Source organism: Marmota monax, unplaced genomic scaffold, assembly GCF_021218885.2.
Source record: "Marmota monax isolate L192 unplaced genomic scaffold, Marmota_monax_Labrador192_F-V1.1 WCK01_AAM20220418_F8-fsc00011, whole genome shotgun sequence".
In the NCBI taxonomy this organism is placed as follows: Eukaryota; Metazoa; Chordata; class Mammalia; order Rodentia; family Sciuridae; genus Marmota; species Marmota monax.
Window position 1 is genome coordinate 9,313,000 of NW_026693082.1, and position 27,973 is coordinate 9,340,972.

General features: G+C 37.9%; 1 long non-coding RNA gene across 1 annotated transcript; it reads right to left on the reverse strand.

The window, feature by feature from the left end:
• Positions 1–18,932: 18,932 nt before the first annotated feature.
• On the reverse strand, positions 18,933–27,118 carry LOC131424526 (uncharacterized). The gene is made up of 4 exons (XR_009227741.1): positions 26,474–27,118; positions 22,740–22,871; positions 21,171–21,337; positions 18,933–19,735 (listed from the first exon to the last, which is right to left on the reverse strand). It is a non-coding gene; the product is annotated as an uncharacterized LOC131424526 (long non-coding RNA).
• Positions 27,119–27,973: the final 855 nt, after the last annotated feature.

Genomic DNA, 27,973 nt, shown 5'->3' on the forward strand with positions numbered 1-27,973 from the left:
ATTCTCTGGAAACAGAAATTCAGAGAAGAGATAAACCTCAATCTCAGAAGGACTAATGGGTGAAAGACCTCAAGCTAAGCCTCAAAGGATGGTTAGGATTTTGATAGGAAAAGAAGGAAGAGCACCTGGGGCATCAAAATTAAGCATAATTTATACTTTGCAAGGCTGAAAGGACATGATGGAATTATCAGAAATTATGATCAAATGCATTGAATATGGGGGCCAAAGTACAGAGGGCTTCAGAAACACAAGAGGACGTGAACTGATGTGTAGATGCTGGGGAATCACTTCATGGATGGGCTGGAGCTGGGAGAAACTAAAGAGAGAATCACTTCCTGACAGTATACTCTATTTATATCCAGTCCAGAATAGAGGAAGAATGAGCTAAGGAGCAGAAATGAGAACTGAGAGTAGGAGATAGTAACTGGGTTTTTGGAAGAGGCATGTAGTCTGAAAAATGTGTAAGTTTGGTTTAAAAATACAATGACTGTAGCAAGGGCACATTCCCTTGGGTGGGAAGATCCTATGTGTCTATTTCAATCTCCAGGGCTCAGTGGCCTCACAGTCTTGAGGAGATCAGAGCCTTCTGCACCTTTGCTGCTACAACTCAACTAGTCTCTTTATCATTCAGACTCATGGACCTCCAGCTTCAGGTTTGTACACAGAGTTGGAGGCCACTTGGCCAGACAAGCTCTCCCTCAGATGAGATACAGTTTTGAAGATGCGTATGTATTATTATCCAACTCTGGATAATTAAAATATTTAAAATATAATAATTATAGTCATAGTATAAACAATATAATCCAATTTTGCCCAATCACATATGACAGACAATCAGGAAATACTACCAATTACTATGTGCATTCCAGCACATCCACTGTGTTCTAAGTATTAGCCTAGACTTGTTAACCTTATCTCACTTACTTAATTTAAAAAATAACCCAAAATCATAGATATCTTTAACACAGTTTTACAGAAAAGACAGCAAAACTAAAACCTCATAAAGTGTTAAATTCTAAACTCACAAAGCTAGTAAAGTAGAATGAAAATGCTAATCCAGCTCTTTTTTAATCCAAAACCTATATTCTTCTGCTAAATTGTACCAACAGGTATAATTGATCAAAACACAATAGGAATGAGTGCATAAAGAGTTACTTTAAAAAAAATAGTCTGAAGCCAGGCGCAGTGGCAATACCTATAATTCCAGTGGCTCCGGAGGCTGAGACAGGATGATTGTGAGTTCAAAGCCAGCCTCAGCAACAGCAAGGTGCTAAAAAAGTTTGAAAACACAGAAAAGAGTGTAGAAATTAATCAGTCAAAGTCTACCATCCTATTCTCGAGATCTATAATGTTTTTAAATGGCTGCTATCTAGTATTAAGCATTTATATTCACATCTAATTTTTTAAAATGTCAAACATCTGTACAATTCAACATTAACTATTTTTATGACACTCACATCTGTGTTTCAAGAAATGATTTAAGAGATGGCTCCTTTGCATCTTCATCAGTAAATGAAAATATCTATCCCAATACAAATGAGCAAAGACAATTTATAAAGGAATAAGTTTAAATGGTGAAAGACTAAATGAGAAAATTTGTAAGATAATAACAAAAAATTTAAATTAAAGTTGCTACCATTTTTAATCTACCAAAATAGCTCACAAAGTTTTTTTTAGCATGTAATTGATGGAAGAGAGAGAAAATGATCCTTCTCATGTCTTGTTGATTAAATCATAAATTGATATCATCTTTCTAGGGGACAAATTGGCATTGTAAATCAAAAACATCAAAATACATTAACTTTTTAACCCAGGAATTTTTTTTTTTTTTTTGCATACAAGGATATCCATCACAACATTATTGTGTTGGATGAAAATGTTTTAACAGCCTAATGTCCAACAATAAATAATGATTAAACAAAATCAGAGGTGACATAAAATAGAATGCACCACAGTTATTTAAAATATCACATTATGTAAAAATATAAAATGACTTTGAGAACTTATTACAGCATGCCATTAAATAAGAAAAAGCATCTCTCAAAATAACCTTACACTGTAACTCAATTTTGTTGAGTTGGAGCTAATGGTCCAACCCTAATCTCAACAAAGATCCCTTTTGGATAATGGGTTTCTATTTCTTCTGTTTTTCTAAATATTTGTATAATAAGTATATAAATCATATATGGGTTTTATCATCAGGAAAATTCATGTCTGATTCACTGGAATTATGAACTTGACATTGGCAGGGGAACCATGTACCAAACCAGCTTGTCTGACAGGATATTTCTTCCCTCTGTCCTTTTCTCTAGAGCATCTCCAGCCTCCACCCACCATCTTAAATCTCAGTCCTTCCTTCCTAACAAGTAACAACTAGCTCTTCCTGCTGATCTTGTTTTAGTCAGCTTTTTTCACTGCTATTATGACTAAAAGACCTCACCAGAATAGTTGTAGAGGAGGAAGAGTTTATTTGGGGGTTCGTGGTTTCAGAGGTCTCAGCCCATGGACAGCTGGCTCCATTCCTTGGGGCTCAAGGTGAGGGTGAACATTGTGTTGGAAGAGTGTGGCAGAGGGAAGCAGCTCAGATGATGATCAGAGAGCAGAGACACTCCATCTGCCAGATACAAAACATATACCTCAAAGGCACACTCCCTGCCTCATCTTCTCTAGCCACACCCTACCTGCCTTCAGGCACACTCCCTGCCTCATCTTCTCTAGCCACACCCTACCTGCCTTCAGTTACCTCTCAGTTAATCCCCATCAGGGGATTATGTCACAAATGAGCTTTTGGGGGACACCTCACATCCAAGCCATAACAGACCTGATCACAAACATTTCTATATGAATGCTGTGCCTTGTCCCTTGGGTCAGATTTACATCCTCTTCAATCCAGCCCACTCATTAACATGTGAATTCAGCAGGTATTGAACACCTAACTTGTCAGGCAATATACTAGATCCTAGTGACATGACTATAACAGAGTTAGATTTGAAAACCTTATGTGTGCTACAACAAATTTAATGAATATACACAGCAGGAAGTTCAAAAGTAAAACAGGAAGGGAGAGAAGACGAGGCAGAATACTCAAGAGTCTGAGATATTCATCTCAGAACAAATAGGAGCCATGTGGATCAAAACTCAGGGAAAGATACTCTAGTCAGAGGCCTATGCAAGGCACAGAGGTGAGGAAGGGTGTCATATTTGAGAAGCCTCAAGCATCCGCATTTGGTTGTAATGTAGTGGTCAAGAGAAAATGTCAGCTGGGTGTGGTGGCACCTGCCTGTAATCCCAGCAACTCAGGAGGCTAAAACAGGAAGATTCCAAGTTCAAAGCCAGCCTCAGCAACTTGGCAAGGCACTTAGCAACTCAGTGAGACCCTGTCTCTAAATAAAATACAAAAAAGGGCTGGGGATGTGGCCCAGTAGTTAAGCATCCTGGGTTCAATCCCTGGTACCAAATAAATAAATAAATAAATGAGAGAGAAAGAGAGAGAGAGAGAGAGAGAGAGAGAGAGAGAGAGAGAGAGAGAGAATGTCAGGAGGTAGATTAGAAGAGCATGTTCTTAATTAGGTTCCATGTGTTACCAGAACTCTGAAATTATTCATAAAGAAGGGGAGAACCTTTGGCCACATAATTTTGGGAAACACTGTCTAGTATTCATCTCTTACAGGTTGATAATGCACATTATATATGAAAGGCCTTCAGAAGGAAACTGGAGGCACCCTCTCCCTTTCCCCCTATATTCCTAGAAACCCACATTGGGAAATATTGAACCAGAGAAGTGAGAAGGGTCCAGAAAATGAAAGTCTGTGTATTAAGTTAACAAACCATAAAAGTTCTTGACAACCTTGATGGATTTCAAATAAAGGAGTGATATAATTAGGTTTGTGATTTAAAAACCCACACTGGCATCAGTTAGCAGCATGTCAGCAAGAGGAGCAAGAGAGGAGACAGAAATCAGTTCTCAGGAAGTAGTTATTATATAGAGAGGAGAAGGAATCTGGGCCTAAAAGTAAAACTAAGGAAGTATTAGTAAAGATGATAATGGTTCACTAGAAAGAGTTTGACCCAAGGCAGAAGATAACACTTAGTGATAGGTAGAAGCATGATGGAAATCAAGGTTAAGTGTAGAAGAGGAAACTGTCCAAGTTATGGCTAAGTTTCTTCCTCAGGTAACTGGTGGAGGTGAAAGCAGGTTTGGAGGAAAACAGAATGAACTATGTTTTGTGTGTATTAAGGGAAATAGGAGACTCGATGTCTATAGATAATGCATGATTAGATGGTCCAGTCAGAGATGAGAGTCAGGCTTAGATGGAAAACACTTTAAAATGTGGAGAAATCTGGTTAAGGACATAACCCTGAGTAACATCAAAGTTTGGCCAACAATAGTAAATGTATAAAGTGGTAAGAAGTGGCCACAGAGAATGAAAAAAAAAAAACACCTAATGTCAAAGAAACAAAAGAATAAGTTTAAAGATGGAGAGAGAAAGGCCACTAGAACCAAATGCCAGAGAGCTCAAATGAGATATGAACAAGGCTGGATCTTTTGGCTTCAATAAATTGTCCTTAGATTAATCAGAGGCCAGTGTCAGAGCCTTCTCAGAGCTATGTGAGATTGTCAATCAGATTATAAGGTAAAAATGAAATAAGAGACAGACAATGAGGATGAAGTTGTTCTTCAAAGAGATGCAGAGAGAAGGCAATTGGATTTCATTTAATAATGGTCATTGGCTTTAGGTATTTTGGCTTTCACCTGGGAGGTAACTTGAGTATATGTTTCTACATTGAAAATATTGGTGGGGGGAAGATGTCAATGAGAGGAGAGGTGGAACACAAAGGATATTAATGGCTAATAGAGGGTATCTGGTGGAGTGGAAGGATGTATCCACAGTGCAGATGTCAGAAAGTAAGATGAGCTTACAGGTAGCACAGGGGAAGCCAAGAATGGACTCACCAAGGATTCAACTTCACCAAAGCAAAGTTTCATGAAAAGTGCTCATAAAGTGTAAAAAGAGTGTGAGGAGGAAATTTGGATTCCAGAGAAGAATCATCGCCCAGAATCAAATCTCTCTCTCTCTCTCTCTCTCTCTCTCTCTCTCTCTCTCTCTCTCTCTCTCACACACACACACACACACACACACACACACACACAAGAAATAAAAGAGAAAGACTGACAAACCTTCAATCTTCTCAAATTAAGTCAACCTGATATTTTAAAATGTCAAAATTAAAAACAGCATACTATAGGGACACAGCCACATCAATGTTTATAGCAGCATAATTCACAATAGCTAAACTGTGCAGTCAACCTAGATGTCCTTCAGTGGATGAATGGATAAAAAAATGTGGCATATAGACACAATGGAATATTAATCAGCAATAAAAGAGAATAAAATCTTGGCATTTACAGGTAAATGGATGGCACTGGAGAAGATAATGCTAAGGGAAGTTAGCCAATCCCAAAAAAACCAAATGTTAAATGTTTTCTCTGATATAAGGAAGCTGACTCATAGTGGGGTAGGGAGGGAGAACATGGGAGGATTTCATGAATTCTAGATAGGGAATATCTAGAATAGATAGAGGTGGGACAGAAAGGGAAGGGGCAGAGGATTAGCAAGGATGGTGGAATGTAATGGACATCATTATACAAAGTACATGCATGAAGACTTGAATAGGTGTCAACATACTTGATATACAGAGATACGAAAAATTGTGTATATTTGTGTATTAAGAATTGTAATGCAAAAAAACAAAGTATATGTATAAAGGCATTGATTGGCATGAACATACTTTATATACAGAGATATGAAAAATTGTGCTCTACATGTGTAATAAGAATTGTAATGCATCCCACTGGTGTCGTGTATTTAAAAAAAATCAATAAAAGATAAAAAAAAGAAAATGTCAAAATTAGTATTAAAATAGATGAGCACAATTATCAAAGTAAATTTCATCAGATAGTATAAATCAAATGATGTGCCTGTTTATGCTACACATACGCATTTTTTACACACATTTTTAATGGGAACTTTTCCATGGGTGTATAGATTTGAAGAAATGAAAACATTAGTGCTTGATGAACTTTCCCTTTACTTTTTCCTCCCCAAGTTATGAGATCATTAAAAACTCTAATAAATCAACTATTAGAGTATTAATGTTTCTTCATTTTCCACCATTGATTTCTTTTAAGACTCTAAGATAATTTGAAAATTAAAATATTGATGAAGTGTGTGCAGGGAAGGAATACACAAAATCCCCTGACATTGCAGTAGAAATGGAACCAACCAGGTGGATCCTTACACCTTGGCCTGAAGACAAAAAGAATCCACACCTGGAGTAAGCCTGTTTAGAAGCTATTTTGGGTTCCTTGATTACAGTGAAATATCATCAGTACATATTTTTCAAAGAAAAACAAAATGCACACAGTAAGGAGGCAAATCAAGAAGTCGGTGCTTCTAAAATTGGTTGCCATCTCCACTACTAGCAGTTCCTCTCCTCTAAGAAAAAGCAATGCTTCCTTCAAAGGGCAGAGTGATTTGCAGCTCAGAGAAGTCCCAACCCTAGAAATCCAAGCATAAGAGGGAAGCTCTAAGGGGCAGCCAGTTGACCTAAAGGGAGACCTAAAGATCAGGGGCTCAAGGAAAGCTTTAAGACTCCACAATTCAGATCTGATCACTTTCCCAGATTCTTTTTTTTTTTTCAATTTTTATCTTTTTTTCAATTGTTATTTGTCCTGTTTAGTTACATATGACAGTAGAATCTAATTTGATATAATTATGCAAATGTGGAATATATCTTATTCTAAGTAGGATTACAAACCCAAATTCTGACCTAAACAAAAAAATAGTCATCACAACCCTCCTTACACCTTCTTATGTCCCCTTTGATAGCAATAGCTGTTTTTTGTCTGTCTGTTACTTTATGCAGAACTCACAGAAGAGTTAACTATAGAAAACTCTTTACAATAAAAGAGATAATTACCATTTAATTTAATCACATCCATAAATTCACATTTTCATGTACTGCATTAAGGTTGTTTAAAGAGATGCTTCAATGTAATTATAATGCATGGAAAGCATTTGTGTTTAATTTTGATGAACATCATTTGATTAAAACTTTTTGGGAAACTATGTTCTTCCAGTACAAATGAGAAGACCATAGAATTAGATTTGAAAAAGTCAAGAACTGTGAAATTCTAGAATAGTCAGAAGAGGAGCACAAATCTAGCTTATAAAGAAATGCCACTTCTACTGTCATTGCTGCTGGTTGCTGCCCCTCATCATCACTGTCACTGACTCATGACCAATACTGAATACAGGATGCTGGTCTGGTGGCACCTGTAACTTAACACAGGGTACCACAGTCATCACCATAGCTATTCTGTCCATCATAATAAGCTCCAAATTCAATATCCTGACGAGGACACTGATGTACCATGTCAGTACATTTGCCTAACTTCTAGAAGTTGAAGATCTAAGAAAGAAAATATCTTCTTCCTTTGTCTTTTTGGGACTCTTACTCCACATAGTAAAGATAGATGGCTACTGGTTAACTAATCTCAACAACTGTCCCCCTCCAAGTAGTATTTTAAACACAGTAAAGTGTCTCAGAGCTGCTCTTGGAGATGACATAGAAATTTATTTTTGCATTAAAAAAATAGATGGAGACTCTGTTGCAAAAAAAGTAATAATGTGTGAGAAAGAATGCTCATTGTCTTTGCTTTTAATTGCCTTGAATGTATTTCTGAATAACATTACAAAGAGATGTTGATTATATGAAACTTTTTGGAAGAGGAAAAAAGGCCAATTTTCACATACTGAGCAATCTTCATAATTTGCACATTAGGGAGAAAATAAAGACATGTAATAGCCTCAGAATAAAGGCTTTAATGAGCTAGTGTATAATAAATTGGCCCCCATGCAGCTTGAAGTAAGAGGATGGAGCAGCAATGGCAATCTCTGCTCTATCCCTGCCCTTAGGAAGCTTTAAGACCTAAGGAAGACTTCCACAGAGAAGACTCTGGATGCTCAGGAGACATGCTTAATCCAACCAGCCTTAGTAGACCTTAAAGAAAGGGGAATCAATTCTCTCTTCTTCAAAGGGAGGGAAGTCACATCCCCTCCATGGTCCCTGGGTTCTTGAGTTCATGCACTCTTTCATTAGTTCATTGAGGCACAATAATGTGTCCCCATATGGCTTAGCACGAAGGGTCCTTCTTTTCCCTCTGGCTTTCTTGATTCTAGAAATCCTAATCCTTCCTATGAACACTGATGTATGTCTCTTTGGAAGAATACACAGCACCCCTTATGCAGGGAGTGTGAATGAATCAGAGAAAAACCTGGGGTCAGAAGAAAGCTCACTTCAACCCTGAAGAGATTTCACCTTTGGCTTAGTCTTTAAAAGCCCCCCCCCCCCCAATTAGGTGATAAACTCACACCTTCAATCACACCTTTCAAATTCAAGTTATTTATATGAGTCATCAAATCCACTTTACTCTCACAGTTTGTGTAGTTGAAGAGAAGAAGCAATCAATTCAGAAAACTTTGGCTCCCATCTACTAATAAATTGTCCTTGTACACTCTTTGTATGCGGATGACTCAAGGATTAAAATCACTCCTATAGCATGAAATGAAGGTATCATGAGGCACCAATAGTTTTTTTCCTTATTAAAGAACTATCATCTTGGAATGACATTTTATAAATGTCCTTCAGGGCTTAGTGCTGTGCCAGACATTAATCAAAATGTTAGCCATTGAATAGCAGACCTTATATTCAAAATTAGTCCATACTGACATGGATTTGCTACAGGAAAGGCCAACAAAAAAAAAATGAAGAAACGACTCTCTCATCTACAAAATAATGAAAAGTTAAGTTAAATTAAACTAATAATGATGATGATGACTGCTAATATTTACTGAATGCTTCCTGCATTCAACATTTTTCTAAGCTTCTGCATAATTTTGTCTTCACTATAAACCCATGAGATATGGAATGAAAGTATTCAGTACCTTTTATTCCATTTGGGGCGGGTAATAAGTTTAGAACCATGTTAATTCCCCCATTGAACCACAGATTTGATGGAGAATGGTATTTTAGCCAGTGTGGATAAGCTAAGAGAGATGATATGCCAGGCACAGGGACATCCCTGTGTAGAACAGAATTGTGACCCATGAACCCTCTCTGGCTGAAGAGAAAGGGAAGTAAGTGAGATAAGAAAAACTAAACAGGGTAAGGAACTCACTATGCCTTGGGCTATAAAGTTAAGAAAGACATATTAATGGAGAAAATGATGGGATCACTGAATCACCTAAGGGACCATCAAGGTATCAAGTGAGGAGAGAAATGTTGCTTGGATGGTTACTGGAGACGAACAGGTAAGGACTGAGGTTACCAGGGAGCAGATGGCAGGAATCAGAGCCTAGGCAAAGATGTAGCTCTGTGTTCATACAGAAAAAAATGGCCACAGGGATATCAGGCAGAATGGCAGGCTAACATGATAGATTGGCTGTGGGGATGGAAAAACAACAGGAAAAAAGAAGATGGCTGGAAACAGAGCTAGAAAGAGGGATTTCTGTGTTTTCATCAACAATGTCTATATAGTTGCCCTTTCTCTGTCTGCTACTCTTATGTTAATTTGATCCTCTACCACAATAACCACCCAAATTCTCCAAATACCATGTATTCTGGTCTTTTAGTTGATATCATTTCTCAGCTGGAAGAGTTGCATCCAGAGCTGCTATTCCCTGACCAATGTTATTTACTTCAAATCCCAAAATCCAACATTCAATCAGCCAGGTGACTTCCATACACAGAAGGACACAGACCTCAAGGCCCAGATGGCTGCCAAGTTTATTCTAGAACAAGTCACAGCCCAAGAAGCCATATGCATCTCAGCAGTATCTGGACAATCAAGAAGCCCAGCTGGGAAGGAAAGAGAACCAACTGGCTGAATAATGGTTCCAAAGATATTCTTTAATCCCTGGAATATGTGATTATCTATATGGGGGGGGGGGACTTTATAGTTGAGATGCAATTAATTCAGATCTGGAAATGGGGAAATTATGCTGGAGTATGCACAGGGGCTCAATCACAAGTGTCTTTATGTAAGACAGGAAGAGAGAAGTTTGAGTACCGAAGAGCATAAGGCAATGTGATGACAGAAATTGGAGCAATGATGACATAAACCAAGAAATACTTAGCCAATGGAATCTGGGGGAGATAAAGACTAGGTTCTTCCCTGAAATCTCCCGAATGAATTATTCCTCCTGTTTCTTTGATGCTTGCTCCCTATGACTCATTTAGGACTTCTGGCTTCTTGAGCCATTTTTATTGTTTTGGAATTTGATACAGCAGTCATAGGAAACTAATACACAGCTCTTCCCTCAATTAACCTAGATAGGGAAACCCAATTATTAGGGGAAAAAATAATACTCTTCTAACCATGTCAGCTTGCCAATACTGATCCAAAGGAGAGACGACTTTCATGTTTTCCTTGTGAACCCAAAGTAATGCATGTATTCATCTATTTCCAACAGGGCCCTGAGCAATCTTAAGTCCATTTGCTTTCCTTTCATCCATTTTTATTCCCCAACCCCAAGTACACATCTATCTAATTATACTCCCTAGTTTGCTCTTCCACAGTGCCCACCAAAACTATCCTGTCCTTTGCTCTTTATTCTTGCAATGTCAATCCATACTTTGAGACAGCAGAAAGCTTCCATTCAGATCTTTCCTTTTATCTACAAACTGTTGTTCTATCTTTTGCATTCCCATGGCCTGAGAACATTGAACATGAATCTCATCTTATTCATTATTTAGGTACCAGATGGTGAGCTCCTGGAGAATAGACTTTGCATACTCCTTCTCGCCCAAACATCTACGATGTATTGTACTAAATATGCAGTTGTAATTGATGAGTGAGTAAATGAAGACATGAGCCTCTCTTATCACCCCCATACCCATATTCTAAGCTCTGCTTTTATTTCTTACTCTCCCCATTTTAAAAATTAAGGTAATATGATCCATGGGTATTATTAAATTAAATAAGACACCATTTTCTTAAATTTAGTTATAAAATTCACACTACATTTAAAAAAATGAGTAACCTCAATGATAGCATGTTATGATAAGTGAAAAAGATTGCCAATTCTATTCTTTCAAAAAACCTCCCTGAAAGCAGAGTTTTGTTTCTGATGAAACTTGATCCTGCTGCTCACAACAATCCCACACCACTGCCTCCCTTTCCTCCATCATAGTTATATTTCAGTCTGACATGTAGATCTACATCTGCATAAATATTTAACTATAAGCACTGTACATTGGCTCTGCATCTTATAATAGTATATATAGAAGACACACTGGATGCACATGTTGTATATGTATAGATGGATTTTTATATCAAGATTACATGGTAAAGAAAGCATGGGTTTAATTTAATGTTCTGCCATTTAGTTCACTGCATCACCTTAGATAAATTCTTCAAACTGGGTGGTGTTCAATTTCTACAACTATAAAACAGGGATAAGTAGCTATATCACTGAGAACTATCAAGCATGCAAAACAGGGCCTAGCATATAGTGAATGTTCAGTAAATAATAACTCATTAATATACCATAAGCAGCCCCTATTTTCTCCAGAATGATGTTTCTATCACAAGAGTCCCTTACACATGTGCTCAATACATACAGGATATTGTGAAAAGACCATTAAGAAACCAAGAAGAGGTGCCCAGCCTCTTTTGTCCCTTCTGGTACCCATGACTCAACCAGATACCTCTCCAAAGAAATTCAGCCCCTTATTTCAACTTTTCTCTAAGTCACTTAGATGGAATCCTCTCCATCACAATTCTGTTTATTAATAGTTTTTGCATTATGCTATAAATGGTTCAAAAGTGACTAATATTTTAGACCTCACCCTCTAGGAATTTAAATTTATAAAGATCATACTGATGGGGCAGACTACTTTATGGGGTCAGAAAGCAGGGCTCATCAAAAACTAGGGATCATTGTGGATGAACATAAAAGACGAAACCTGAGACCAAGCCAAGACTTGAAAATGAGACCCTGTCTTTGGCCTTCCTGCCTACAAGGCAATGCTGGGCCAGGGCCTTGATCTTATTGATGTGGAATCTGGAGAATGGGCAGAGAGCAGAAAATTAAGGAGGAACTGCAGACATTTCATACTATATGCAGTGAAGAGTTCAGGCAGAGTGGGGCAGAGGAGGAAACCCCTATTAGGATGAGCAGAGAGGCAGGTTAGGACTTTGTTGTGGGAATGGTTGCAGGGCCTAGGAGAAGTGAAGGGGAAAGACCAATGTGACATGGGATCCCCTTGAGAGTTTTCTGCTGCTAGCAGGCCCGCCCTGGCCCCTGGGGACTCAACCCCCAGTTCTTTGTTATGCATGTCAATGTGGCCAGCTCACAAGGCCTGGACTCGGGCTTGCGGTTCCCTGTTTATCTGCCTCGAGCATATGTGTCTCTCTGGAACATCTTGACCTGTCCGAGCCTCCTGATAGGGGACGGTGATGGTAACCCAAGGACGCAGTTATTACTCTTCCCTCCTCACTTTTGAGTGATTTCCCGCAGCTGTTAAAAAGATATATAAGGGGAACAAATTTGGCAATAAAGGGCGCACACGCTTCCTCCTGGATGAAGAACATTGGTGTCCTGTGTATTTTTAACCCCGCCGTCCCTCGCCGGACTCGGCTCCGTTAGCCGGACGCTGCAGTTTTCTTTAAAAAAAAAAGGTTAAAAAATTGATATTTTTTGTTTATATTTTAACACCCAATTGAGTTTTTTCACCTTAACCTCCTTAAGAAAATAGAAGCCCCTAGTTTTATTAGAGTTGCACAAGAAAATAGAAACTGCACCTTGATAGAGAACCCTGTGGGGCTCCAACACCTCACTCCACAACATGGTGCCAGTGAGTCAAGGGAAGATCCCAGGAAGTGCATTTAGCAGAAGATCAAATATACTGACTTGATCCTCTGTAAACAACATTAAACTCAGAGGCCTGATTTTACTGTGCAGCTCCAGGTTCATGGTCCTGGCCGGTGAATTGCATTCCATTCTGACTCTGCAGCCTTTCAGTGGTGATCTCCGTCTTCCTTTCCTCTCTGATTGGCTGTCATCCTTGTGCTTTCAGCTGATCAGGACTGATCTAATGAGATCCTGGGATTCTTCTTTAGACAGGGCACAATCTGGCCCTGGAGAGATTTACCATTAAGATATAGCTCAAATAACATACAATTTTTAATTAAGCAAGGATCTAGTGAAGGAGAAAGAATCTCACAAACTATTTGTTTTATCCTGATTTCTGTTGCTATAACAAAATACCCAAGGCTGAGTAATTTATAAAAGAAAGAGATTTATTTAGGACCATAGTTCTAGAAGTGAAGGGTTCCAACAGCATGGTGCCAGCATCTGTTCAGCTTCTGGTGAGGGCTCATAGCAGTTCAACACATGGTGGAAAGAAGAAGAGCAAGGGAATTCATGTGGAAGAAAAGCACATTCACAAGATAGGGAAGGGAAGTTCCAGGCTTCCTCTATAACAGTACACACTCGCAATAACCAACCCAGTCCTCCAAAGTGAGAACTCACTCCCAAGAGAAAAGTATTAATCCTTTTTAATGCTGTAATCACCACTTCCAGGCCCAGCCATCTCTCAATACCATTACACTGGAAATTAAATTTCAACGTGAGTTTTGGTGGGGGAAAAACAAAAAACATACTCAAACCACAGCACTAATTAAACGGAAGCTTGGAAAGTTTAAGGAGAGATTAGGATGCAATTTGGAGACAGCTTTGTCAATCTGAATTTGAATTTATGTGAGTGCTTAGAAGTCAGAATGGATTGAGACTGGGGGGCTTTGTGCAAATTTAAATGATGGCAAAAGCCAGTGGGGTAGAATTACTAAGAAAGAAGTCACGTTCTGGTCTCTTTGGAAGTGACACGTTTCCTCAATTGACGTGCGTTCCTCTCCTCCTTGGGCACTCTGTTTCTTGGCTAAGAAAGCAGTAGGTAAGCCCCGTTGTCGCCCACTATTAAAACAGCAAGTGATTAATGAAGCCAAGGGCTGGATTGTCTTTGGGTCTGTTGGAAAGAGATAACAGACTGGAGGAAATGCAGCAGCTGTCTCCATTTTTCTACAGAACTCCTGTTGGAACAATTTTTTCCCTTTCTTTTTATTTTAAATTTTTTTGCCAAAACACTGCTGCTCTGCCTGCCCATCTTTAGCCAGGCATTTGTGTGGGAGTGATTGAAGTGGGCAATTAGATTCTCCTCTCAGCTCCTCATCATTTTCCTTTGGTAGACATTTATTTCTTCATGGTGGAGTAGAACGGATTTCTCAACTGGGGTGGGGGTGCTTATTTCATTGTTCTCCTGCTTGGATTCAGGATATCATGGATAGAAACACATGTGTTTTCTGATACACTGATTGTTTTTGAGAGAAAAAGGCATATTTTGATTAGCTGGCATTTGTAAACCAATTTAAATCACCAATATTCCCTTTGTCTTTTGTCCATCTTACAGGGACACTGGCACCCTGGTGTTCACATGTTAGTTAGAAGAAAAGTGTTTCAAACCATGTATTTCCAAATACTCTAATTACAGGCTTTCTCACTGAACTTTCAGCTAAATGTAAATACCACGTCAAAGTATTTATCCATTCATCTTTAACTGTGTCAATAATTATGCAAAAATGTAAATTAAGTCTCTACCCCAATCACAGGTGCAGAAGTGCTAAGTCAATGCACTCCCCTAAAACTCCATATTTTAGTACTGGCTCCTCTTTACTGTTGAAACACTCAGTGCGAATGGCATACTCCTCAGTGGATACGTGCAAAGGCTACACAGGTTAACCAAGGAGAGAGGTGGAACTTGCCCAGGTCCACTCCCGAAGCATTCTGAAGTCTGAAATCACATTCACAGAAGTCAAGTGCTGCCCTGCTGAGACCAGAGTATATACCATGGAATTGCTATAGCTTTGTTGCCCTTCAGTCCCCAAATTTCCTCAGGGTACCAGCAAATGAAACCGAAATTGAAATTCAATCAGCTAAACAGATAGTTGCACCTTAAAGGCCAGGTTAATGAAGCCATATAGGAGAGGTGTTGTTGCTTACCAGTTTGCCTTCCATTTGCTGGAAAAGAATTACAGGAGGGAGAAGGTGATTTGGCTAGGTCTTCCTATTGTCATTTCAACAGCAGATGCTACCTGTGTGTTCACACTGGGTAAATGCTCACATCCCTCTACTCAGTACTCTCTCAGGACCCATTAGAAGCACCTGGTCGAAGATACTATTGCAGCCTATAGACAGGGCAGTGCTCAGTCACATGGAAAAGTTCTTCAGGTTCTCTGAGGTTAGCAGGAAGTACTGCTTTTAGGATCTAAAAAATGCATATTAATAAGGAACTTTACTTTTTTCTTGAGAAGGCCTCAGTTTGTGAATGAAATTACATACAGACCGTTGATGAAATGAATTTCTAATATTAACCTGACGCCATCCTGATACTACCCTACCTTGGGCTGCCCCATCTTCTAAAACCATTCACTCTATATTTAGAGAATGTAAATCAATTTAAATATAAGCCCAAACTAAACAATTACTAGGGAAAATTTGCTGCCAAAATTATTCTGAAGTATAAGTAGTAGTGCCTAACATATGCTTTGCCTAGAAGACTTTTGATAAATGTGTATTGAATGAGCAAACATTTTTAAATAAATGAATATTGATGATGTTTGCACCCACCCATGGTTTGGGTTATCTGTCACTTTAGATTATTCTCACCATCTCTCCCTTTCATTGGCTGGTAATTGAAAACATGCAGTAATCTGAGTTGTCCTAAGAGCACACAAAATGAGAATCAGTATGTCAGGAAGGAAAATGCATTATCCACTTCACAAAATCTGTTTGTGATCTTTCAAGGCATTCTGTTTTTTGTCCACAAAGTTAGATAATCCTGAAGGACATTGGACAGTAATATTCAGAATGACTTGTCCTTTTTTAGTGGGTCCAGTAAAGAAACAGGAAGGGAAGACATAGCTTTTATGAAATGCCTATCATGTCCTTTTGCTTTCGCATACATTATCTCATGTCGTATCCAACCCAACTTTGTGAAATAAAAACGGAAATTTAAGAACTGAAATAAATGGAGACTCAGAAACTTTTAAGTCCAAACATAGCCCCAGAAATGGCAAAGCTGGCAATGCTCAGTGTTTGTGAAAGCTGTGTGCATACAGGCTACCTGTGCCTGCTCAAGAGCCCCGGGATACTGCTTCACTGTTTCCTATGCTCAAACACCATTCTCCTAGCTTTCTGGGAATTTGCTGGTGAAGTGGGTACTGGGTTGACCCTATTGTACGTTGGAGGAAAGGCAAGAAAGAGAGCTTAAGAAACTTGTTCTAAATCAGAGTAGATACAGGATTCAAACCCAGGCAGTCTGACTCCAGTGCACATGGTTTTCAATATCGTGTTATAGAATCCTCAGAAAATGACACCACAGAGAAATGGCTGTCTGCACAGACCGATTTACAGAAATCCCATCAGAAATAAACCTGGCTCAATTTCACTGATTCTATGCAATAGTCAATATTTTGGCTATCCACGTCCTTTCCTTCCCTCTATCTCTCTTTCTCATTCTGTCTCTGTCTCCCTCCCTTCCCCTTATTCAAAGCTCTGGAGACCAATGCTGTCCCAAAGAACTTTCTGCAATATTGAAAATGTCCTTTATCTGCTTCATTAACCAGTTTGGTGACCATTAGCCATGTGTTCCTGTTGAGCAATGGAAATGTGGTCAGTGTGACTAATTTTTAAGTTTATTTAATTTTAATTATTTTAAACACAAATTGCTACATGTGGCTAGTGGCTGTACCAATGGAAGAGAGCGCTGTAGAGATTCCAGTCAAATGATGATGGTAAGATCTAAAATATGTTGAACACTCACTAGTTCATTCAAATATCAGAATAAATTTGTGTAGTATTAAAGTTATCTTCATTTTATAAATTCAAGAAACTTATAGATACTATTTATTAGCCCAATATCACACAGCAAGTAAGTAGATATCAGGGTTAGGAAAAAGTGATCCAAAAAAAGAAAAGAATCTTTGGTCATTAAGGCAATTTTAAAGGGCTGGGGTTATATATGGTTTTATCCTACAGGGCTAACTCTTAGTAGTAGATGCTCAATAAAAGCTTGTTCAATGAAAGAATGAATAAATACATGGTTATAATCTTGGTTTATTCTGAAGAGAATTGTATGCAATTGTCCTTCATCTTTGCAAGAACAGCCTGAGAGATTTAGATAAGATGAAAAAAACTTCTTGAAACTGAAATGTGTTTCTGAAGGATATTAAAATTTATAGTCTGAAAGTATGTAAAAATAAGATTTTTTCTTGATCAAAATGCACTGAATTTGATATGCTCCCACCTACAGAATACAAGATTGATTAAGTTCAACCCTCATCCCTTTGAGTTAATCATTCCTTCTTAAATGTAAAAGACCCTATCCAAGCATATAAAAAAAATAGCAAGAATTTCCTGAACAAAAGCAATTTCTGAAAAGAAATTCTTGCCAAACATATTTCACTTAGAGAGTGAGTCACAAAGAGGACACACATGTCCCCTAATTACAAGCCTGTTGATTAAGAAGGCTATAGCACATCAGTTTGGGGTTATTCAAAACTGTAGATTTTATTATTCATTTCATTTATAAAGCTGTTAAAAAAAAATCAGTGGTCCCTATCTAGTTTTAATGAGAACTTTCTCCATGCTCTGTGATCTTCAAAAATAATTCTATGGTCATTTACTCATACTGATCTAAAAAACTTAATAACATTTTAAAGGAAATGTGAATGTTAATGGCCCTGTGGCCAAAGCTGGTCTCTCCCGAGTGAACACGCACAGGTGTCTTCCACCCAGGGTGTGTGATGCTTTTTGGAGCAGGAACCACATCTGTCTTGACCTTGGTTACATCTTCAGGGTTGGCATGACACCTCTTATGACTACAGCTCCAACAAAATGTGTGAATGAATCAATGAACTGTAACATAGGCAAATACATTACATTTTTATGATTTTTCTTTTTTGTAGATAAGAGACCTGAGTTCAGGATGAATTAAAATTTTATCCTTGGCAAATAAACAAAGCAACAACAGGATACTGAGTATAAAAAGGGACAAAATCACCCGAAACAGCCCAATTAGTAGCTTTTATTGTGACCTTCATTGGGTAACTTCTGAACAACACAGGTTCATTCAAGAAAAATAAAGCACCCTCACTGTTTCCATGAATTTACCACTGGGTATGGGTTTCACAAGTGATGGAAGACCCAAAGAGCCCATGAGGGAGGCAACCAAGAGACCAGAAGGGCAAGAAGGTACTGCTACTTCTAGGCTACTGCTCCTAGAAGCCTCAAAGGGGAAGCTTGTTACCAGACCATGGAACAGCAGAGGTGTCAGGAGAGACAACATGTTTTATTCTCTCACCAAGGCCTTAAGCTTTTCATGGTGCCATCTCTGGCCTCCTTGGAATCCAGGAGACAAGAGATCCTGGAAAATATTTCTCCCTGAGTTATAGTGCATGACAAAGAATGGCAGAAAATGCATCAGAGTAAAACGAAAGGCCTGTATATCTTCTCCTGAGCCTTCTGACAGAGTGAGCTTCTCCCTCCTGTATACACTTTGTTTCAGTTAACTTTTCAGAACTGTGACCAAAAGACCTGACAAGAACAACATAGAGGAGAAAAAGTTTACTTCAGCTCATGGTTTCAGAGTTTCAGCCCATGACCAGCCAACTCCATAGCCCTGGGCCCAAGTGAGGAGGAACATCATGGCAGAAGGGCATGGTGGAGGAAAGAAGTTCACGACTTTAGCAACCAAGAAGCAGAAAGAGAGCTCCACCCACCAAGGACAAAATATAGACCCCCCCCCAAATCACACCCTTAGTGACCTACCTCCTCCAGCCACATCCTACCTTCCAACAGTTACCACCTAGTTAATCCATATCAGTGGATTAATCCACTGAAACAGTTACACCTCTCATGATCTAACATTATTGTATCTCTAAAACTTCTTATATGGTCTCACACATGAGCCTTTCGGGGACACCTTATATCTAGACCATAATGACTTACAGCACATTCATCCGGAGATGTTTATGATACTCATCATATGACTATGCCTCATTTATATAACCAACAACTCATATCTCTTGGTTTCTTCAGCACCAGTACTGGGACATTGCAATTTTTGAGTAAATTATTTTTGAACTAATAAATGAATACATGACTGAATTGCATTGACTTTCAATGAATGTTTACTGAGTGTCTACAATCAGGCCAGATGTTCAGTAGATTCTACGTATACCATCGTATTCATAGAGTATCCCAAAGGTACACCACAGACTCACACATTTTTGGTTTCAGCTGTCAAATCTCAACAATTAAATCATTGACTGGTGTGTTAAAGGGCTTCATCAACACAGATAGATTATTTCCCTATGATTATGAATATTAAAATTCAACATATATTAAACCCAACGTGTCACAGGTGAGGCTTTACCTTCAGTACTGTGTGGGTCCCTGAATGGAAAATCATGTCCATGTCCTCAAGGAGCTTATGATCTACTGGAAGTTGAGCATGGAGATCCTTTCGATGCCTTTACTGAGTTAGTTTTATGCATAGGTTGCAGTGAGCAGAGGTGGGACACTTCACCCAGTCTGGAAGCATAGGGAAGATTCTAGATTATGAAAGGCAAGACGTGAGTCAGGTAAAGTTGAAAGGAAAGCACATGAGCACAGGCAAAATTGTAGAATAAGTTTCTGCCCATGATTATGACCAGAAAAGAGTCATATAGGCATTGAGGCTGGGACTTGTCGCAAAGCATTGTAAATATTTAGTCTGTGAGCAGTGGAGAGACCCTGAAGACCCCTGACACTAAATAGATTCAGAATCTCATGGCAGGAGACTCACTCTGGTGGCAGCAGAGAAGAAAGATTTAGAGTAAATAAGACTAAACACAGTCGAAGGGTATCACACATCCACCAGAATGAGGCAAGTTCTCAAACCCACCACGTGCCCATGCATAGTCACATCAGCAAACCTGAAAGCTAGCTCAACATTCATGTTTTAAAATTATTATATGTCAAAAAACTGACTTTACATTTTCACAATCCTATGTCAATGTGATTTTATATTCTTAAGATCTCATTTAAACAGAGAGCTCTCTTGCAACTACTTTTTTTTTTAGTGTTATCTACTCTTCTTTTGTAACAGATGATTCACAATTACCATAATTCACCAAGGATTCAAATTCTACAATGCTCTGGATACTGGATATGCATGGCAACATTCTACCATTGTGCAGGAGGCACTTCACCAAGCCTGGGGCAGCTCATGGGATGAGGCATTTAGTATAGAGACTCCAGAATCCTATGTTTCTCCACAGTCATAGAACTATAACAATTTTTTTTTCCTGAACTTTTAAAATTTTGCTTCTTTGAAGTCTTAGGATATGCCTAATTTTGTCTAACAATCATTCCCTCACTATAATGTTCTCTAACTGTAACTTGCTCCTAAAATTTCAATAATTTCCTACATGACTAGGAAGTAAGTTCTACCTAGGTAAATGGGATTAATTCCCAATTTGAAGTAGCACTGTTCCCTTTACATACTATGAGATAAGTTTTTCAGTGGAAAAAAAGTAAGTATTTATTAAGCATTCTAGATATTATGACTTGTTATCAAATTTGCATCTCTGGTATATTATGTGTATAAGCCTATAGTAGATGGTCAATAAGTGGTTAGATAACTTAATAAATCAAGTTATATTTTTAAAAACATAATTTCTTACCTAAACAGGCAGATCTCTTTATCCAAACATTTTCTTTCTCACATTTATACCAATTATATATTTAAGAAAAACTTTTAAAATCATGTTGCTATACTGTACGAAGTGGGATATGTCCTGCTGTATGCTACCTTGGATCCTATAACCTGTTATAGATTGAACTGGGACCCCAAAACTCATGTTGAAATATTTTCCAGTTCTGTGGCTGAGACCTTATTGGAAACTAAGATCTTTGAAGATGATGGATTTAATATGTGGTCACTAGGGTGGGTCCCAAACCAATACAATTTTTATTCAAGGAGGGAAATTGGACAGAGATACGCACACAGGGAGAGGTCCATGTAAAGATGAAGGCGGAGATCGGGCAACACATCATCAAACCAATAAATGTCAAAGATGGCCAGCAAAGAGAGGCCTGGATGAGATCCTTCCTCACAGCCTCAGATGGAATGAACCAACCCTGCTGATGCCTTGATCTCAGACTGCCAGCCTCTGTAGTGGTGAGATAGTATATTTCTATTATTTGAAGCCACCCAGTCTGTTGTACTTTGCTATGACAGGCCATAACTAACATGTGACCTTTTGGACACATCAGTTAAGTTCATATCACTTTTTACTTTAGTGAAATTATTACATATCCATCTCCACTTGTGATCATGAGGTCTTTGCTATCCAATATTAAATCTCAGTATTCTTCATATCTTCATACCCCCTGCATAGGGAAACTATTAATTATGTTCTTAATGTACCTTGCCATACCTCCAAGCTTGATTCAAATCTGTTTCCTTAGAACAGTGTATAGTCTTCTATTATTTTGGTTCACTGAAACTTAGTGATAGCTATGAGATAGTTTCTGCTTTCTTATATTAACATTTCAAGCTCATTTTACTTATTCTACACTGTTCTGCACTTAAATGTTTACAAGTTCAGTCAAAAGTTATTATTTTTTTCTGGTGCTGGAGATCCAACCCAATGCCTTGTACATGCTAGGCAAGTGCTCAACCACTGAGTTACAGCACCAACCCCATAAATTCTTGACCAGTTTTCCTGTTGTTTCCATGCGAATAACTGTCCATCTCCTGCACTGAAGTTTTTATTGTTCTGTTTTGATTTTGGTCTTTCTCATATCTATTATCATTTATGGAATTGTGACTTATGACTTATTTTATTATTTATTATTGTATTTTCTTCTCTCCCTCTTAAAATCTTTTAATTTTAAGCTCCAGCTATATGTAAATCACTACAAGATACTGCAGATGAACAAAATATTGTCCCCAGGAAATTGTTAGGTGCTTTCCTGAACTTTTTCTTCCCAGTAGTCATGGGATGCTCTCTGCACCTTATCAAGGACCAAATTCTTTTATTTTTTCACTCATGACCGACTTCCCATATCTTCCTAATTTATGAGTTTGGAAGAAGAAATGAGTCCATCAACTTTTAACTTAGAACTTCCAAATCACTAGAAATATATCCCAAATTCCCTTTTTGCAGTACCATGTATTCCCAAGCGGACATACAAAATACAGATGCATTGGGTGGTTGAAAATGGGAGGATCACTGGGCTTTTCTGGGCTTCCTTTCATTTTTTTGTATTGTGAATTACACATATTCTTGGTGTAGAATCATCCACCAACCTCCATCACTGTGTAGAGTGGCAGCAGTTGGGTCACTCCCACCTGGGGGTCATAACAGGAATCTGTTTACTCACTAAGGCTTGGAAATGATTCTTTATCTTTCTGGAGAAACGGCACACTGTTTTCTCTTCAAGCAAAGTTGTATGCTGTGGTGTTATTCTGGTTGTAATTTTTACCTCATTTTTCCCCTCTCAATGTCACATTCATTCACTCCTGTATGTCTTAACACTAGCATTGATTTTCCAAGCACTTCCCCTTACCTCTTTAGAGTATATTTTTATTTTTAGCATGCTTCCTGAATTATTTTCTTTTCTCATCTTCTCCAGGGATTTTTCATTCTCCTTAATAGGCTAGAGCACAGAGGTTCATTCTTGACATCCTTGAACCTTTTTCTAAAAGAGAGATTAGTATGCGTTTAGAGCACACATAATTGATGACTAACTCAGCAGAGAAGACAAACATAGCACATATTCTACAGTTCACTGGAACAGGACCCTCAGTTCCCACACTTCCTGGATTCACTGGCTAAAAATCAGAGGAGGCTGACTTTCAAAGGTTCCCACATAAAGAGATTTCCATATACCCATGTCAAGACATAAATACATCTGCTCAGCACACTAAACATGGAGAGGACTTTTCAAGTAGACATTGTCATGTCTTATAATACAGAATGACCCTTCCTGAGAAAAGCATTTTAAAATAATGCCATCTCCAAGTGAGGACTAGTTAGATGGATTTATAACCTCAAAAGCTTATTTGCATTACTTGTGTAGCATCTTTACCAAGACAACATTATTTTCTTGGCAAAAGGAGATATTTACTGAATATTTACAGTTCCCTTTGCGCTAAAGACAATGTCTACATCCTTTTCTTTGTGCTTTAAACACTTCCCCTCCAGAGGCCTAGATTACTTTGCTTCTTTTGGCCACAACTGCATCCTATCCCTTTTTCCATACTCACCAACCCACCCCCATTTCCAAACTCACATTCCCAAACTCAGCTATTGCACTCACGTCTACCCAACTCTCTTCTTGGATAACAAGCTTTGGAGGCTCCACTAAACCCATGTTGCTCTTATATTTGGGCAGACACATAAAACAATTACACTTTGGGCCATGAGTCATAACTAGACTCAAAGTATCTAAGCATCTTCTATTCTGTGTTTATTTAACATTGGAAAACCCAAATTATGAGTCTTCTTTCAACACTGTTTCTTTACTTATTTTGTGTCTTTTTATGGTGCATATTGAAAAAAGTACACATTATATTGGAAATGATTAAACAGTAGAGATAATAACACCCCAAAATTCTATTAATATCTATAATGACCCAGGCAAAATATATTGTTGCAATAATGGCACCTCCTGTGTATAGGAAAGAGATGAGTGACCCATGGCCACAGACCTTCCCAAACAGACAACTATTCTATGAGGTTGAGATGATAGCTACTATTTCAAGATTTCTTTTTCTTATTTGCATTGCATCTTATAAACTATATAATTTTAAATTATTCTACACAATTGCACCTAAGTATTCTTTAAGTTAAATATCTGTCTACACATTGTCAATTGTTTATTATTTAATTAGTGTTCATAGTGCCCTCACTGTATTTGGAAAATTTTATACACACACACACACACACATACATATGAGAGAGAGAGAGAGAGAGAGAGAGAGAGAGAGAGAGAGAGAGAGAGAGAGAAGCAGGGAACTTACATGATAAGACTTCACCTTGAACTCCAAACCCACTAGAAATCTACCCCACTCAGGTTCCCCCCCAATACCTCAAATTGAGCACAGCCATAAATGCATCTCATGTTGGTATGGTTTCCTTCTTCCAGGCCTCTAGGGATTTTATGTTCTTCTCAAGATACAGTTCAGATTGCATCTTTTCTGAGTCTTTTCCTAACATTCTCTGCCTCTCCTGAACACATAGGAATCTATCCATCATTAGCACTCTGCAGTTTTTTATGCATGCTTCTGTGGGTTCTTTGGTCAATGTATTATTAGTATTTATAATGCATGAGCTTCCCTGTCCCCATTTGTCTGTATTGCTTTTGAATGCAGGGACTGTGCCCATCCAGCCCATCCTTTCCCGCACTCAGTTAATATTTCTTTAGTAATTCATCATGAGCCAGACACTACACCTTATGGGAGAAATTCAACAGTGAATAAGAGAGGTTACAGTCTAGTTGGAAGGACAAAAAAAATAATAAACAAAAAACAATATCAAAGTGCATTATATCGCCAAAATGTGGCAAATACAGGCTCTCAAAAAATGTTGATAAAATAAGTTACTTTTCCAAAAATCAATAAGCCTTCAAAAACATAGGACAGGAGATACTACATAAAGTCAATCGTCACATAAAGAAATACTTTATTACAGAGCCTGATCCATATGAAGTTATGAGAAAGTGCTGATGGATTCTTGGCACATGTCCCACTTGGTATCAGGCAGAGAAGGTAGATAATCAATTGTCAAATGCTTCATTCATGGTTTTTGTTGTTGTTGTTGTTGTTGCCCAATCAATGGTATTTTCCACACCAAAATTTAGAAATGGGAATAAGCCGCCTGACTTCAACTAAAGACAGAACTCCAGCCAGAGAAAAAGAAAGACTCCCAGCCAAAAGCAAAAACACTTTAATTAGTTGTTTCATTGCAAGATGTTGAATCAGCTCCAACCCAAGGAAACCAAGGCCTTCAAAGTCAGAACAGCTTAAAGAAGAGGAAAAAGATGTTTCATTTATTTAGGGGTTTGATCTCAATCCAATTTGGAAAAGAAAACCTAAAACCTTTTAGGATAATAAACCTGGCGATAAGAGAATGCTGTTTTCCTTTATATGAGAAGATCTAGGCAAGAAAGTTATTTAAAAATCTTTAAAATTTTATAATCAGGGTGCAGGTTTAAGTGATTATTTTAAATGGTTTAGTTAATACTCAGCATTATGTTTTGTGGAATGTTCTGTTTAAATTAAGTTGTTTTGAAGCTCTTTATTCAAGACTTGATTTCAGAAATATTGACAAATGGCTTTCTAAGGGCAGGCTGTTCTGAAGTGGAAAATATATCTGAGAAAATGTGGAATCATATGTCTTAAATATAGTAAGAAATATGATTTGGAGGAGATTTTTTAATTTTTAGATTGTAAGAATGCATTAACAATAATCTGATCAGGACTTGAGTATTTTTAAATATAGTTTACTAGCAGCTGCCAAACACAACAGAGTCTTATCTTTGAAATTAAAAGAAGATGGAAAAATATTTACCTTTTTTACATTTGCACTTGGAGAAGAAAGGGAGAAAAGAGAAGGAAAAATAAGACAGTAGACCCATTTATAGAGGATGTTTCGGGCTATTAAAAATCCTGAAATCACCACACTAAGAAATCACAATGGTTTCTTCTACATGCCAAATATCAACTTCAAAATTAATTATGAGTATTCAAATGTATTCTTCTATTGTCTCCATTTTTCATCCAGTTAATTTATACTAAAACAAATAATATCAATTATTTCATCCATCTTGTCTCTCTTTGCATAGCCAAAAAGACTTTCCACTTCAAAATATGAACTCTGGGGAATGAAAGAGCCTTTTGATATGAGATTTGTATCTTTCCCCCACTCACTTAGCACCAAGTTCCAAATTCTTGCAGTTTTTCAAATATTCTGTTTGTTTTGATGCCTGCCTACTTGGGCACATGCTGTCTTATCTCCATGGACATTCCTGACTCTTTTTCAAGGCTTTAGTAACCCTTTCTATGGAAAACTTTTCTAATATTTCTTCTTTATCTGTGCTCTTATGGAAACTTCAGTGATAAATTTATTTATTTAGTTTACATATCCATTTCCTCTAGTGTAGTCCAAAGAGTAGAATGTACTCCATTCATCTTTGTATTTCCATAATCTCTATGTTCTAATAACTGAATATGTGTTTAACACACTGAGAAGAGAAATAAAAGTGCAGTTAGGAACTCAGATCTTGAACAATGTTCTCACCTTGTAAGCTCATCCACTCAACTGGTCAACCATTGATCCTTTCTATATTGAAGATTCCTCCTTAGATAGTTTGCAACACAAACAGGAAAGACATATTTGAGCAGTATCAAATTCATTTTGTACACATGCTTTCACATATAGAACAGATGATAAAAGAAATAGTATCAAGAGAACAACAACTTGAACTTTTTTTTTTTTTTTTTGGTATCAGGAATTGAACCCAGAGCACTTAACCATTGAGCCACATGCCCAGCCCTTACTGTTTGTTTGGTTGTTTGGTTGTTTGTTTTAAGGCAGGGTCTGACTAAGTTGCATAAGGCCTCACTAAGTTGCTGAGCCTGTCTTTGAACTTGCAATCCTCCTGCCTTAGCCTCCTGAGCCACTCGAATTATGGGCGTGCACCTCTGAACTTTTTTGAGGTACATATTACAAATAATAGATCTATTAATCTTTAGATTTTTTTAAAAAATGACTTATTTTCATGCTGTCACCAATTGGGAAAGTTCTTTCAGACCATTAAATGCTTTTTAAAATTTTTTCAACGTGTAGAAAAATCTCCAACAGGATGACATAATTTATATCCCATAAACATATCAGAGAGTAATATACATTGGTGTCATGACATGAAGTAAGATATAAATATCAGTGCTATCATTTTATATCATAATAATTCATAATAGCCACTAAATTTTCTAAAGCTGCATTTTGCTGTTTATGGAGAGTGTGATAAAATGCAAAAAAAAGAAAGAAAGAAAGAAAGAAAGAAAAGAAATCTACATTAGCACAGCCCTGTGTGCTTTTTCAAAGCAAATTCTCAAAAGCAGAAAAACCACTTTACTCAAAGAAAGCAATTCTGGAGAAGAATTACATGCAAATGTGGAAACTGAGCTTTAAAGCTCCACATATCTTATTTCCTATTGAGTCTCATAAGTATCCCCAAAATAGGAGTAGGGAAGCCTCACATCTTGTCACCCTCTCCTATGCCAGGACTCACACAGCTAAGCATCTGATATGCCATGATTATTCTCGTGCACCTGATGCTATTCAGTTTCAATCAGTGTGCTGTAAGTAGCACTCTGCTGCTGCTCCACAGTTCCCAATGCGCCTGCTCCTCATGGACTCTACCGCCAGTCCACCCCATGCCACCCACACCTCATGAATGAACTCTAGGAGAGCCCTTCCTGGGCCCCTCACCTCCCCCAACCTACTCTTTCCTCTTTGCGAAAGTAATGATTTAAAAGCCCAAATCTGACCATCTCTCTGCTTAAGACCCTTGAATGACACACCCAGAGTCTTAGATTAAGAAGAAAAAAAATATTCAATCACCTTTCACGTGGGCACACAGGACAAGGACAGCATGGAGTGAGATGTGACTCTGGATCCTTGTTATTGTCAATACCCAGGTTTTGCGAAGTCACCATGAACACTGAGTTAGTGAATACTAAAGATTGTTCCTAAGGATTATTAGGAGTTCTTATGATCCCATAAGGCTTTGGTCAC